Genomic DNA, 13943 nt, shown 5'->3' on the forward strand with positions numbered 1-13943 from the left:
GGTCCAAATCTAAAATTACTTGATTTTTTTTTTTCAAAATGATTTCGATGTTACTTTTTCCATTTGGCACTTCTTTTCCGTGTAGGATGAAAAGTATCTAAAGCCATTTATTTTTAAGTCAAGCTTTAGGTAGCAAGTGAGATACTCGGACATGGTTTCTCCATGCACTTAAGGATCTCTAAAGCGACACAAAACATTGAATTTTTCTTAAATGCCCTTGAACTATTCCCTTTGTGGCTTTTCGCTTCTCTAGATTTAGGTGACAATGAGATTCTCCAAGTCATTTTGGATGACCTATATAATATGCATGTTTTCTCTGCTTGGAGCTTTGTCTTATCGATCTTCCTCTCGAGGCTTCTTTTTATCATTCCTCGAGTTCCCATGCCGGGAGAGAATCATTTTATTTCTATCCAGGATGGTATCATGTCATTGAATCTCTCATAGTAGTTAATATTTTTATTTGGAACTTCTTTTATGCTCGACTCTTTGTCTCATTCTTCTTACTCACAAGACTTCCCTTTATGGTTCGTAGAGTTCCCTTGTCGAGGGAGGCTCATTTTCTTCTCCAAAATCCCCATTTCCAACTAGGGCTTGATTTTGAAATACTGCTCATAGCAACCCTTCAACTACTCTGATGAGGATTTTCACGATGTCCAAATCACACAAGACTTGCACCTCGACTCATCTACAACCATTCAAATTCCAATCACCTTACCACTTGTCACTAAACCACTCATGCCGGTAGCCTCCAATAATGGTTCTTCAGAGTCTTGTTTGTCGTTAACTCACACACCTGTGGCATACTTATTTTTGTAGGCCAACATCATTTTGGCCTACCGGTTTTTGGAGGCTCTCACATTCTGTTCTACTTCTTTCCATTTGGGTTTGAAACCCTAATGGCTTTATTGTTCAATTAGTCGTTTTAATCGCTTAATGAAATCTTACTTCAAAATGAATGGAGGATGAATCGCACTCTAATGTTATCACCATGCTTGAATCACTAAACGAAAGTGTCTAGGAAGGTCCATGTCATTTGACCAATCTCATTAAGAATGTCCGCCAAGAGAACAAGCGGTTGACCAAAAATAGTCAGGACTTAAGGACAAGCACAAATTTGATCAAGGCTAACCACTAGATGTCATCACCATATGCCTCTAGGAAGATGCTTGGGATTTCTTTCACTTTCAGAGAAACCATCAAGGAAGATACCCCCTGAAGTGAGGGTATCATATGCTATTCCAGACGCTTGCTCTCAACTAGAGGCTTCAGGATTTTAACATCCAAAAATATACTTTGGCCTTTTTGGCTTTGAATAGGTTGGTGTTGGCTTTACTTTTTGTTTCCTATTCCAATTAAGAGAGGCCCTCCTCTCTAATTTGGAGTTTGACTTCTTCGTAATGGTCTTCCTAGTCCTTCCTTACCTATGAGAGGCCTTCCTTGTGTGCTCTCGACCATTATGTCATTTATGCTTCAAATCTTCTTCTCCTCTATCCACGGGCAAGAGCGGACCAAGTTTTTTTGTTTTTTGTTTTTTTAAACCAATAATCAAACCTCGTTGTGTGAGCTAAGTCACAAGCAATGGGATAGGAACAATTACCTAGCTTACATAATTCGAAAGTGCTACCATGCATGCTAGATTGTATATGAATGGGACATAACCAAGTTATTGGCTTATCGAATACATAAGTGCAATTCATTTTTTAAGGACTCAGAACCGATCTTGAACTTTGATGGGTATGATTCTCGTAACAACTCCCAAGTATCTAATGATATCATGTTTGAGAAGAAAGAGCAATGACCCACATGATTGCGAACCATTGAGCAAGATCCAATGGAACAACTACACAAAGGCACTTCGAATTTGAAATTAATTTCTCCCATAGAAGCTACGCAATAGGTTCCAACCAATCATAACCTTGAATCCCCATCAACAACCATAATATCATCATTAGAAAACAATCAATGAATTGAAGCTTGCCACTCTTGTTCCCCTTTCAAGAACAAAATGGCTTAATGGTGTAGCCCAATCTTGTTACTATATTCTCGTTTCTCTCTACAACTAACACCCATCACCTGACTTGGAAATTGGAGGACATCGGGAAAGAAAAGATTGCATGAATTTAAAGAGCGGCGGACTTTACAATAAGTGAATCAACATCGCATATTCAATGGAAATTTCCTTGTATGTGGGTAATGATTTCAAAATCCGCCTAGTATACCTGGTGGTCACCTAATCCGCTTGAGTTTGTTAAGGAAACAAAGGCCTTGAATCCATTTACAATGTTTCTTGTTAGATTTGATTCTTTCCTTTCCAATCGAACTTGATTATATTGACAAGATTTATGAACAACAAAATGTTCTCGCCACATCATTTCTCCATGGGCAAATGGCGTACATTTATGAAACTAACCCTCGAAAATTTAACAAGATTGGCTTTAATGATATTGATGGTTGTACTCGAAAGGAAAATTGCTCTTAAACTCTCACTCCAACATGCGTGGTCTATAAATATGATTACCTACCTCACATTTCTTGCGCGCCACTTCGAAATCTCGTATTGTGTTTCTCTAAAACATTTGTATTGCGTAAGAAGTAAAGAACCAAAATCTTTGGGCCATATATCAACCCCATAGAGAAAGGCCACACAATTACAGAAGTATGCCAAAACAGGACAATTTGACTTGACCACTATCATGGGAAAGAAGAAGAAGAAGAAGAAGAGATGCTTCATTACAACAATCTTCCCTTGAATACATACAAAGAATAGAGCAGGCCACAAAGGGACATCCCGCCTAGCCCAACCCCCATCAAATTTAACGTGTTTACCTTCCTTTTATGCGTACTATAACCTCGTCTAGCAAATCGAACCCAATGAAATCACTAATAGATCATCCATTCTAAATAATTGCAATCAACAAATTTCTCATTTCATTATAATGATAAACTTTCCACACAGCAACAAATTTAAAGGTATTGTCACTTCCAGCATTAATGAGGATGCTAGGGCTCTCACATTTATCCCTACAATTCTAGGCCCACTCTTTTTTTGGCATCTTTTTATTAGCAAGGGCTACAAATGGCCAAAGTTTTGCCACAACTCGACTCCATATAAAGATTGCACACAATTATGAAGTTAGGCCAAATTGAACCGATTTAACTTTGACGACATTCATGGGTGAAGTTGCAGTAAGAGTTAGTTTCAAATTGGTCTTCTGTTGCCGGCAGTGACGTGTTGGGTTGATGAAAGTGAGAAGCTGTTATTTCCCCCTTCGAGGCTCAAGTCTAGTCGATGGCATGCTCATGTGTATGCTCGTGGTTGTGAAAAGAAGGGTGGGGTTGGGTGAAAATCCCTAGGGGACTTTGCAAGAATAGATGCCCCCCATTCACGGCTTATTAATTGGTTCTCCACAACACTTCCACCATCAATATTCTCGCCCGGGTCCTATGTGCTGGGATGTGGTGACATGCTTGCAAATGAAGCCATTTTCATCGTATATGTTCACAATTGCAACGAGCCTTTCGAGGTAAGAGGGTGTATGCATGAACCCACTGACATCAACATAATCTTGAGTTTTTCAAGTAAAACTCCACAGAAGCACTAGTACCCACTCTCCCCAATCCTTAAAATGTGTTTGTTATTCATATCAATACAAGTGTTGTGCCTATCGTCACAATTTTATCACAAGGAGGAGAGGTGGTGACAGAGGAGAGGTATTTGATCTTCTCTTTTCCAAGTGTCGCTTATAGAATAATGAAGTTGGAGTTGTTGGAGATTACAGGCTAATATTGTATTTTTGTCCGCAAAGCAAAGATCTAGCTTATCATAGATGGGCAATGTTGTTTGATGAGTACTTGAGACAAAACTAGCTTATGAAGTTGGCAATGAAAATGCAAATGTATATGCATGCTGTGGAACCCAATATGTAATGTATTTAAAACCCTATTACCCGTGGAACATGGAGAGCATAAGTGAAAGAAGCGCAAAAAATGGTGTGCGATGTTGCTAAGCAATCCCGTTAATGTGTGACATGTCAACTACATGGAGGAAGGGCATGCAACTATGAAACTACGCCAAAACGGACCAATTTGGCTCGAGCAAAATCGTAAGCAGCGTTGCTCTCAAATTGTTGGTCCGACAAGAGTGAGTTCTATTTTCTTCTAGATGACGACCAATGCTGTGCAGGAAAATTCATGAACTAGGTGTTTGCTATAGGAAGAAGATACAATGAGTAACTTCAAATAAAGACATTACCCCATATATATGTATATATAGTCATTTTGACACAACCTGTGACAATTTTCAGTGCCTTTTCCCCTCTTAACAACGAGAGAGAGACCAGGGTTTCAGTTGCAGTTAGAGTGGTACGTTGTCAAGTTTTGGAAGGCGACCAGACTTGGACGTGGTGCTTCCGGTGAACAATGGACGGTGATTTTGAGTGCAGGTTTTTTATACTTGCAGCGCGCAAAAGTAATAGATTGGATTGGCGGGGAAGTCCAGAAGCGATATCCAACTCTGCCAATATGCATCGGACTCCCATTATGTTTGACAGATTTTGATGGTGAATTAATTTTGGTTTTCCTCTGCTTGCTGTGACGCTGAAATATTGAAATTGGAAATGAAAGCAGGCCGAAATCCTCAAAATCGTGGAGGCCCGTCTTCAAGGGATGTGGAAGCTCGAAATTACTCCAAATCCTGAACACCCCTCTTCATCTTCATATGGATGTGGGAATTGAGAGCAGGCCGAAATTACTCCAAATCCTGAACACCCCTCTTCATCTTCATCTGGATGTGGAAATTGAGAGCAGGCCGAAATTTCTCAAAATTAAATCGTTCCTGCAGAGAAGGGCCATCGAAATTTCTCAAAATAAAATCGTTCCTGAAGAGAAGGGCCATCGAATTTTTTTCTCAAAATGAAATCGTTGGTGAAGAGAAGGGCCATCGAAATTTCTGAACAATGGTGAAGAGAAGAGGCATGTTCACATGGATTTGCAAGAAACAGGAGAAAGGCAAGTTTACAGTTGATCCGTGGAAGGGGCGAATTCAGAAAACGTTTGGTTTGAAATATGCATATTTTAAAGCTGCCTGTCTGTCTGTGTGTGAGCAATTGGTTGATGTAGTGTAAAGGCACTTCTCTTCTGCACGTCCAGAAAGGAAGTTTTACATTTAAATGCGCGAATGTGGTGTGAAATGCGTATTGTGAGTGTGAGCAATCGATTCTGTTCTCCACGTCCAGCTGTGTTCTGCTCGTTGTCCTTGACAAAAATATGGATGGATTTTCACAATAAGAATTGAATTGGTACCACAATGCGATGAGCCGAGCAAAGACGGAGACACAGAGGATAGAAATGTAATGGTGAGTGAGCGAGTGAGAGAGTCACATATATCCCACACGCGCCAGGGGCGCAGAAACCAAGGCGTTGATAGTGGTGGGCGTGAGGTGTAATTGGATGTGTGGGTGCGCCCTGGTCCAAGTAGAGAGTTGGTACATGGCCCCCTGTCGAAGGGCAGGGTCCGGGAGCTTCTTCCGGGAAGTGTCATGCGCCTTAGAGAGGAGGGGAACGCGTGAGGCTGGCTTCACAGAGCAACGACTACCTCCCGCTCCCTGCAGTGGAAGGATAACGTGCCCGCTTTTTTAATTAATCTCATTTATATTTAAATATATCATCATCATCCATTCCATATTTTTTTATTCTTTTAAATATATCATCCATTTCATATTTTTTTAAATATATCATCCGCTTATATTTCTAAATATATCGTCTAGATATTTTAATTTCATTTATATTTAAATATATCATCCATTTCATATATATATATATATATATCATCCATTTCATATTTTTTTTAAATATATCATCCGCTTATATTTCTACATATATCATCTAGATATTTTAACGTGCCCGCGCTTTTTTCTAAAATATATCAGCCAGATTTTTTTTGCCGGCTTGCCTTTTTCTTTTTTAAATATATCATCCAGATATTTGACAATGTCTTTCGAATTATCAAAATTAGTATGGACCACTAAAGTCTAAAATCAATCATCCACATATTTTATTTTAAAAATGAGGTCATGGTCCCTTTGCCCGTCATAAACTGTGACCACATGAAATGCTCTTTTAAAATCATCCAGATATTTTAACTTGAAAATGATGCCTAGTCCCTTTGTCTGTCATGAACTCTGACCACATGAAATATGACAAAGTAAATATTTCCTCTATTTGTCAGTGGTAGTTCTAGGTAATGGTCCCTATCAATCAAAGTTCATGAAGTCATAGTTCTTTTGTTAGTCGGGAACTTTGATTGACATGAATTATATGAACTTTAACTGTCAAAGGAACTATGTATGACCTTCATTTGTCAGTTCGAATCCTAGGGAATAGTCCTCTCCAGTCAAAGCTCTTGAGGTCACAGTTCCTTTATTAATCAAGAAATTCGACAGACATGAACTATGACCACAAGAACTACGACGAATGAAATTCGACTGAGAAATGAACTATGACCTTCATTTGTAGATCATAGTTCTAGGGAGTATTTCCTACCAATGAAAATTCCCCAGGTCATAGTTCCTTTGTTAGTTAGGGACTCTAACTAATAGGAACTATGATGAAGGAACTTTGGTTGGCAAAGGAACTAGGACCTTCATATGTCGGTCGTAGTTCATATCAATCAGAGTTCTTGAGGTCACAATACCTTTATTAGTAAACAACTGTGACATCGGGAGCTTTGACTAACAAAGGGGATATGACCTTCATCCATCAGTCATTTTTCTAGGAATAGTTCCTATCAATCAAATTTCTTGAGGTCATAGTTCCTTCAGCGATTTGGAACTTTTCCGGCGAGGAACTTTGACTAACAAGAATAGTGGTGAAGGAAATTTGACCAACAAAGGAACTATGACTTTCATTCTCCCATCGTAATCGCAGGGAATAGGTCCTCTCAGTCAACGTTCCTAAGGTCATACCACCCTTTCTTAGTCAAGGACTCTGACCGATAGGAACTTTGAGGAAGAAACCTTGACCAACGGGGTAACTATGACCTTCGCTTGTCGGTCATAGTTCCTATCATTCAAAGTTCCCAAGGTCATATATCCTTTTTCCAATTAGGAACTCTAATTGACTGGAGCTATGGCCAACGGATTTTGGTGCAATTCGACCAACATTGATAGCTTGAGTCCAACAATTTCCATTAATTTCATATTTATTTAATTTTTGGCATCCCTTCCATCCGATCGAAGAACTAATCTTAGACCGTGCTATTCAAAATTCCATGGTCAAAATCCTTCTTCTTTAATGAATGCTTGTGGGTTGGCGAAATTTGGCTACAATTGCTAAACTACTCCTTTGAGTTTTACGCTCCCCCCCAAGCCTCCCTTCTTCTAATTTGCCATCTCTCCTAGCTCAACATCACCTCTTACCCTTGAATCCTTGTATGTCACGGTGGATGAGGAATTACGGGTTCTTGGTCAACACGCCTTGACTTAAAATGGACCAAAAACCCAAATGCCAAAGTCTCATCCTCAAATTTCCCATCAACAAGGTGGAATTAGAACTTCGAAGAAAAACCTTGTGAGATTTGGGCAAGAATTTCATATGAAAAGGTTCTAGTTGTTCCACATACTAATTAAAGTTCGCGGCCATTGCTACAATAAAAGCAATGAATATTCATTAAGTGGAACCTTTTAAGTGTTTTAAGAGGTGGCAAGAAGAAGAAATGGAGTGGGATTTTCGATGTAAGGTTTCGGAGAAAGTGGGTACAAATTCCAATTTATGGTTTCAAAAAAGGAATTAGTTCATTATCATGGGTATCTAAGCGGATGATAGCAATTTGGAGTAACTTAGATAGCGCACAAGCCTAGTCTCTTTCCCCTTAAAATTATTGCTCGAATCTATTAGGAATAATGCCAAATGTTACGCTCCACGTGATTAATGGGAATTTTTACCATGGAACTGTTCCATTAGAGGTTTTGGTTCATTTTAAGCAGACCCAAATCAACGAAAGTTTGAAAAAATGAGTAGGTCAACACAAAACCTTACCTCGTCTTAAAAAATAAACTCACCAAAAAGGTTGAGTTTGCCCACTGATTATCTTAGTCCATGCAACTCTCAACTTTGGGATGAAATCATGTTACTCGTCAAAATCGCTCCCCGTCCCTCACCCCATAAGTTGTGACGACAACCCACCACAATCACATCCTACAGTCTAGAAGGACATTAAAGTATATTTGTATTTCCATCGCAAGGAAGCAACTTTCTAAGCATAAAAATCTAGATGGATGAGGTGATATTCTTGAAGGTACTGCGATGGATACTATTTTGGATATTAATTCAAGTGGATTTGGAATATGATTAATATTATAGGTCAATGAGACAAAAGTAAGGGGAATTAAAGATGGTGAAATTGGTACAATAGAGCACATTGAAACTCATTGAGAGGCTGCTGAGGTTGTAACGCTGACACCTACGGACCAGAACTGAGCAATAACATTTTGGTGTGGCTAATGATTAGATGGACAATGTAACCATTAAGGATGAATCCATTGAAGAAATGCTTGATGTATGTCTTTTGGTGGCGCACGTATATATTTTCCACCTTGTGAATAATATGTATGAACACCACTGATGTACTAGTGCAGATATGTTTTGGTGTGCATATTCGATGCATTGTTGTAGCCTTTTATTCTTGTGCTTGTTGTTCATAATCTATCTTAATCATTCTTCTTATTATGTGGGATTGTTCGTTGTAACACGATGAATCTAATCCCATCTCTTCACCACATGATCTTGTGCATCTTGAACAATGTGAGCTTAGTCTCTAGTCTATAACTTATACATGAAATCTATATTAAACCGCGATGACACTGGTATTCTTAGTTTGGGGTTGAACTTTGTGTTGACCCAAATGCTCACGATTTTGAACACCCTATCAAAGTGGTTGTTTGCTCTAGTGGCAAAGCATATCGAGATGTTAGAGCATGGCGTGAGATTAGTTCTTCAATCTTATTGGAGGGATGTTGAAAATTAAACAAATATAAAATTAAAGGAAATTGTTGAACCGGTGTTATTGACATCGATCATTCTGCACCAAAATTCACTAATTCAACCAAATTTTGGTCACTTCTAAACAACACTAGTCATTCAAACTAGTTTTCACTTCTCATGTTGTGCATTGATCAAAACTAGACAAAATCCATTAAAATTGGCTATTGTGATAAATCACAGGCAAAACAATTAATTTAGTTGGTGTTGCGCCATCCCCATTTTTTTTTTTTTAAACACCGCAACTACCCAAAGCTTCGTTTCTATCTATTTAATGATTCCACCCATCTTCAATGGACTTATCTTTGATGGAATTGTGACGTGAAACGGCATTCATTGTGGCAAGGTACAAACATTGGTATTGGACATTGAGTATACACTGATGTACAGATGGTAAAAGACCAATATTTGGATGATGATTTGATTGTAGACTATACTATAAGTATTTTTGGACTATTGAGACAATTTAGAACCTCAATATTATGTATTTTGATTCAAAAATGTATTGATTGAGTGCCATTAGATTCCACTGGGCGTCATGTATTTACCCTTACATTCTTTATGCATTAAAAACTTTTATAGCATTGGTGTCTAATAGGTTGGATATATATATATATATATATATGAGCGAACATTTTGGACCATATACATACATTAATTGTAGATTATAGTATAATTTTTTGGCACTCTTTACACAATTTAGATCATCAATGTTATGTATATTTGTTCAAAATATATTTCAATTAAATGTCAATAGATTCCATGTATTTACCCTTACATTCTCTGTACATCAAAAATACTTTCTATAATTGTTGTTTAGTAGCTTACATTGTTTTATTATTATTATTAGTTGTGCAAGTGTTGTTTAATAGCTTGGATATATATAATTGAACATTTTATGTATGTCTTGGTTGAACATTTTTCTCCCGTTCATGACTTTGAGGTTGAACCTTTTTGGTTTTGGTTCTAATCCTGCTTCTTATTTTGCTTCATCCTGTCCAACTCCAGTTCTAAGGAGGTCCTAATTTAAGGGTTAACTATTTTGATTTGGAATCCGATTTGTGATAATGTGTTTGATTCTAAACCTAGTTCCAATTTAATTAATAATTTTAGTGTTAAACGGTATTAGTTCGAGCTCTAGTGCTACTAATATTCATTTAAACACCATAACCAATATAGATTAACGAAAACGAATAACTTAGAGTACAACATGATTAGCCTTAATGGTCAAGAACATGTGATTATTCCTAAGAGGTCACACATTCAAATCCAAAGCGGCATAAACCACTAATATGGGTTCTGTGGCGCATAGTTAATAAAATTGATCACTGTCAAGTCGACATGCCACTCGCCCTTTTTGTCAAATTGAATTACCTTGGACCCAAGTTTGAGTCTTTGTAGTCGAGTCAAACTCTCCAGTGGTGAGTCAAACGCATTAGTAAACGTGAGTTAGATCCTTAGCTATGAGTAACTCATGGCGTGTTTACTGCCAAGTCAATCCAACTTGCAGGTGAAGGGAAAAGTTCACCACTATAACATGTAAGTGCCTAAAAGGAAAAGAAAAACTCCCACTTTGAATTTTTTGTTGTTGAGATTTGGGAAAGTTCGAATTGAACTCGTGCACTCCAGCCTCACCAAGTTCATGAGCCATGGTTTTAAAAATTGCTTTAAGGTGGCTCAAATTTAATGATATCCAAATTTTTAAAAATAAAGCAATTATGTCATCGGACTAGACAAACAATGCTCAATGCTCAAAACCATCATAGTAAAAGGGGCAATCGAAATTAGGGAATCTTAACAAAGAAATTCTATAGGATAAAAAACAATGTGATGTTGTCACATGAAGGCCTCGGGATTTCAAGGGGAGACACGAATTGGTCTAGGCAAGATATAATCAAATTCATTCATATGTTTCTCAAACTGTGATTGACGGCAATGCGCAGGTGCCTTTTACACGACACAATGCAAACAATCTTGCTAGAAGGATGCTTCACAAGGAAACAAAATAGCTCTAAAAATAGAGATATGTGAAGACAATCGACATAACCATTTTGGGAAAATTCCACCATCACTTATATGTGACATGACCTATAGAATGCAATTTTTAATAGTTTATTCCGCCATATAAAGTGATTGTTTTCTCAGTGGCGTATATTCTTCTACCTATCTCCTTTTCTTACGTGTCAACCATATCCATCCATGATGAGTATTCTTGCTAACCCTGCACACTTGTCTTGTACAATGATTAGTGGCATTGGCAAAAGTGTTCACATAAATGCCATAAGTTGGCAATGCAAGTGAAAACTTAAAGGAGAATGTGGGGGCCCAATACAAAGGGTCTGGGTGCTTAATATACATGAAGTGAGGTTTTGAGCCCCGTGTTTCACTTCATGAAATTTGAGAAATTCATATAATCTACTGGTCAACCTTTTTATAATGACTCTGCGGCCATTGACTAATAATGAGCTATAATTTAATTAAATAGGAATACCCAAGTCAACAGTCCACCCATGTTAAGTACTCATAATGCCTTACATTATCGAATCAAAATTGTCATTACGTCACCTTGACCTCTTTTTCTTTAGGCAAAATCTAGGGGAGAGAGACCGGTGTGTATACCTATGCTAAACCAAAAAAATTGTTTGTCGCAAATTTGAACCTTGATTTTCACCAACAAGGAGAGAATTTGAAGCTTGAGTTTCACCGCCACGAGATTAAAAGAAAATACAAGAGCTTCTTTACAAATACAATATTAGTCAATGCATAGATAAATTCTAACATGGGAACATGAATGGTTTCTCGAAAAATGGACCAAACAAAACATCTCAGGCATGCATTATAATTTATGTGAACTTTGCAATGTCAAAAGTGGCACTGACCCAACTCAGTGGCACAAAGAACAATTGAAGCCAAAGAATTTCCAGTGCATGTAGTTGCATAAGTGCATTATCTACATCATCGCACATATAATGTAGAATGCCACGTATCCTATTGATGCGCTAGCAGAGGACTTGATCGGGGTTAAAACTCAAGGGAAAAAGACGAAATGATTTCTCATCTCTAACCAATGTATAAAGCCATAATACAATGGCTATTGGCTCTATTCCCCATTCATGAATGCAACTACTGCTTGCTCATATGTGCCAAAGACTCATATTCTCCACCCAAAACCATTCATATCAAGCCCCCATTCCTCGAAGGATACAATGGTATAACCATTAGAATTCAAGTCCAATTTCGCAGCCAGTGTGAGAATTTAATATTCCCGTTGGAACATGTTTTATCTTGATTCACATAAAATTTTGTTGCCTCGTGCATTTGACCATTTTCATGCAGAGACGGAGCACTAGAAAAGGCTGACACATTTTTATGCAGAGACGGAGCACTAAAAAAGGCTAATGTTGTTGGCATGGGTTAAAGAACAACCACTCCATTGATTCACAAGCTTCCTTTTCTTCCCAGATAAACGACTGTCATTTTCTTATGCTTGTACTATGTCACTAGTGGCCTTCTCATTCAAAATGGTTGAAGAGTCCTTGGTCCTAGAAAAAAGAGAAGAAATATTTTCTTCTCCTGACAATTCTTGCAGCCTCGTATCTTTATTAATTTCTTCCTACTAAAACTGCACTATTGTATACCATATGCATATCTTGACACCTTTTTTGCGGGAATCTTCGTTGAACTCTCATTCGAAGCGAGGGAACTATATCTAGACCAATCTGCAACCTAGAATTATTGACAGAAAATTTGAAATTCTGGAAATAGACCAGATATTATTTTAGTCAAAGTAAAGAAAGTCAAATTAGAAAATGTAGATGTAAAAACATTCACTTTTCAGTCTTGAGGCCTTCTCAAAAAAATCTGAACAAGTAACTTCCAGTCCAATTGACCCCAAGTTGTAACTTGCGAGAGTTTCCCCGCTTTCTCTAGAACTGACTGCAAAAGATTTCTTTGTGCTCCCATACGAAGTTGCAAGTGTCTATGAACTTGCTCAAAAGAGAGGCACGCAATCAACATTACATTTTAAATTCAGACTTCTCTATGGCATAGTAGAGTCACATGCAAAGAATGGAAGCCAAGCTGGGAATTATGGGAATTATAGCCCTTAGCTCTAGTGGTTTTCATGACCTTCTCTGTACCTCTATCTGCATCCACGGGGACTATATGATCCGCAAAGTGCTGAGATACAGGGAAAAAATAAATAAAAAATGTGTTAGCTGGATATACCTTCTCTTCTTGCATCGTTAGTATTAGAAAAAAATAAAAACATCATTTCGAGGGGCTAAAATGGTCTAGGGACCTAAGGACCGTAAACCAGAGGCATAGTTTCTAACAGAAATAAACCAAAGCACATAGTTGTGACTCTCCTCAGTCCCGACAGAATTGAAAACCAGTTTTTACAAAAACACCTTGGAGACGTTGTCAAATCCTAACGGTGTTGTTTAAACGGGCCTGCTTTTGTAACCTGGGCATTTCAAGGCTTCATCCTTATCTGGGCAGTGGTGTTATCTGTTCATCAAACTAGTTATGTCGAATAAAAAAATATGTATCCCAAAATCTGATTGGTTACAATACCTAGGTAGATTTGACATGACACAGTGCAAACATTCTTTCTAAAAGGAAGGACACTTTACCAAAGAAAAAATATATGTAGACAAATTGCAGAAACCTTTTTTCGAAATTCCACCATCGCTTATGTGGAATAGGAAGTACACAATCCATTTGTTAATAGTTTCTTTCACCCTATAAAGTGACGTTTTCTTAGTTTGCGTATTCTTCTATCTCCTTTGCGCTTACATGTCAATAATATACGTTTGTGATTAATATTTATGTTAACGCTGCAAACTTCTCTCATACCGTGATCATTGACATTGAAAACAGTGTTCATATAAATGTCCTAAGTTGCC

The 13943-nt window shown here is 37.8% G+C and overlaps 1 non-coding gene across 1 annotated transcript; it reads left to right on the forward strand.

The window, feature by feature from the left end:
• The first annotated feature begins 5400 nt into the window (after window positions 1-5400).
• Window positions 5401-5634, forward strand: LOC149243050 (signal recognition particle RNA). The gene has a single exon (XR_016246887.1).
• Window positions 5635-13943: the final 8309 nt, after the last annotated feature.

The sequence above is a fragment of the Pinus tabuliformis genome, chromosome 8, assembly GCF_031772625.1.
Source record: "Pinus tabuliformis cultivar Carrire ecotype Pingquan chromosome 8, CPIR1, whole genome shotgun sequence".
NCBI classification, from domain to species: domain Eukaryota; kingdom Viridiplantae; phylum Streptophyta; class Pinopsida; order Pinales; family Pinaceae; genus Pinus; species Pinus tabuliformis.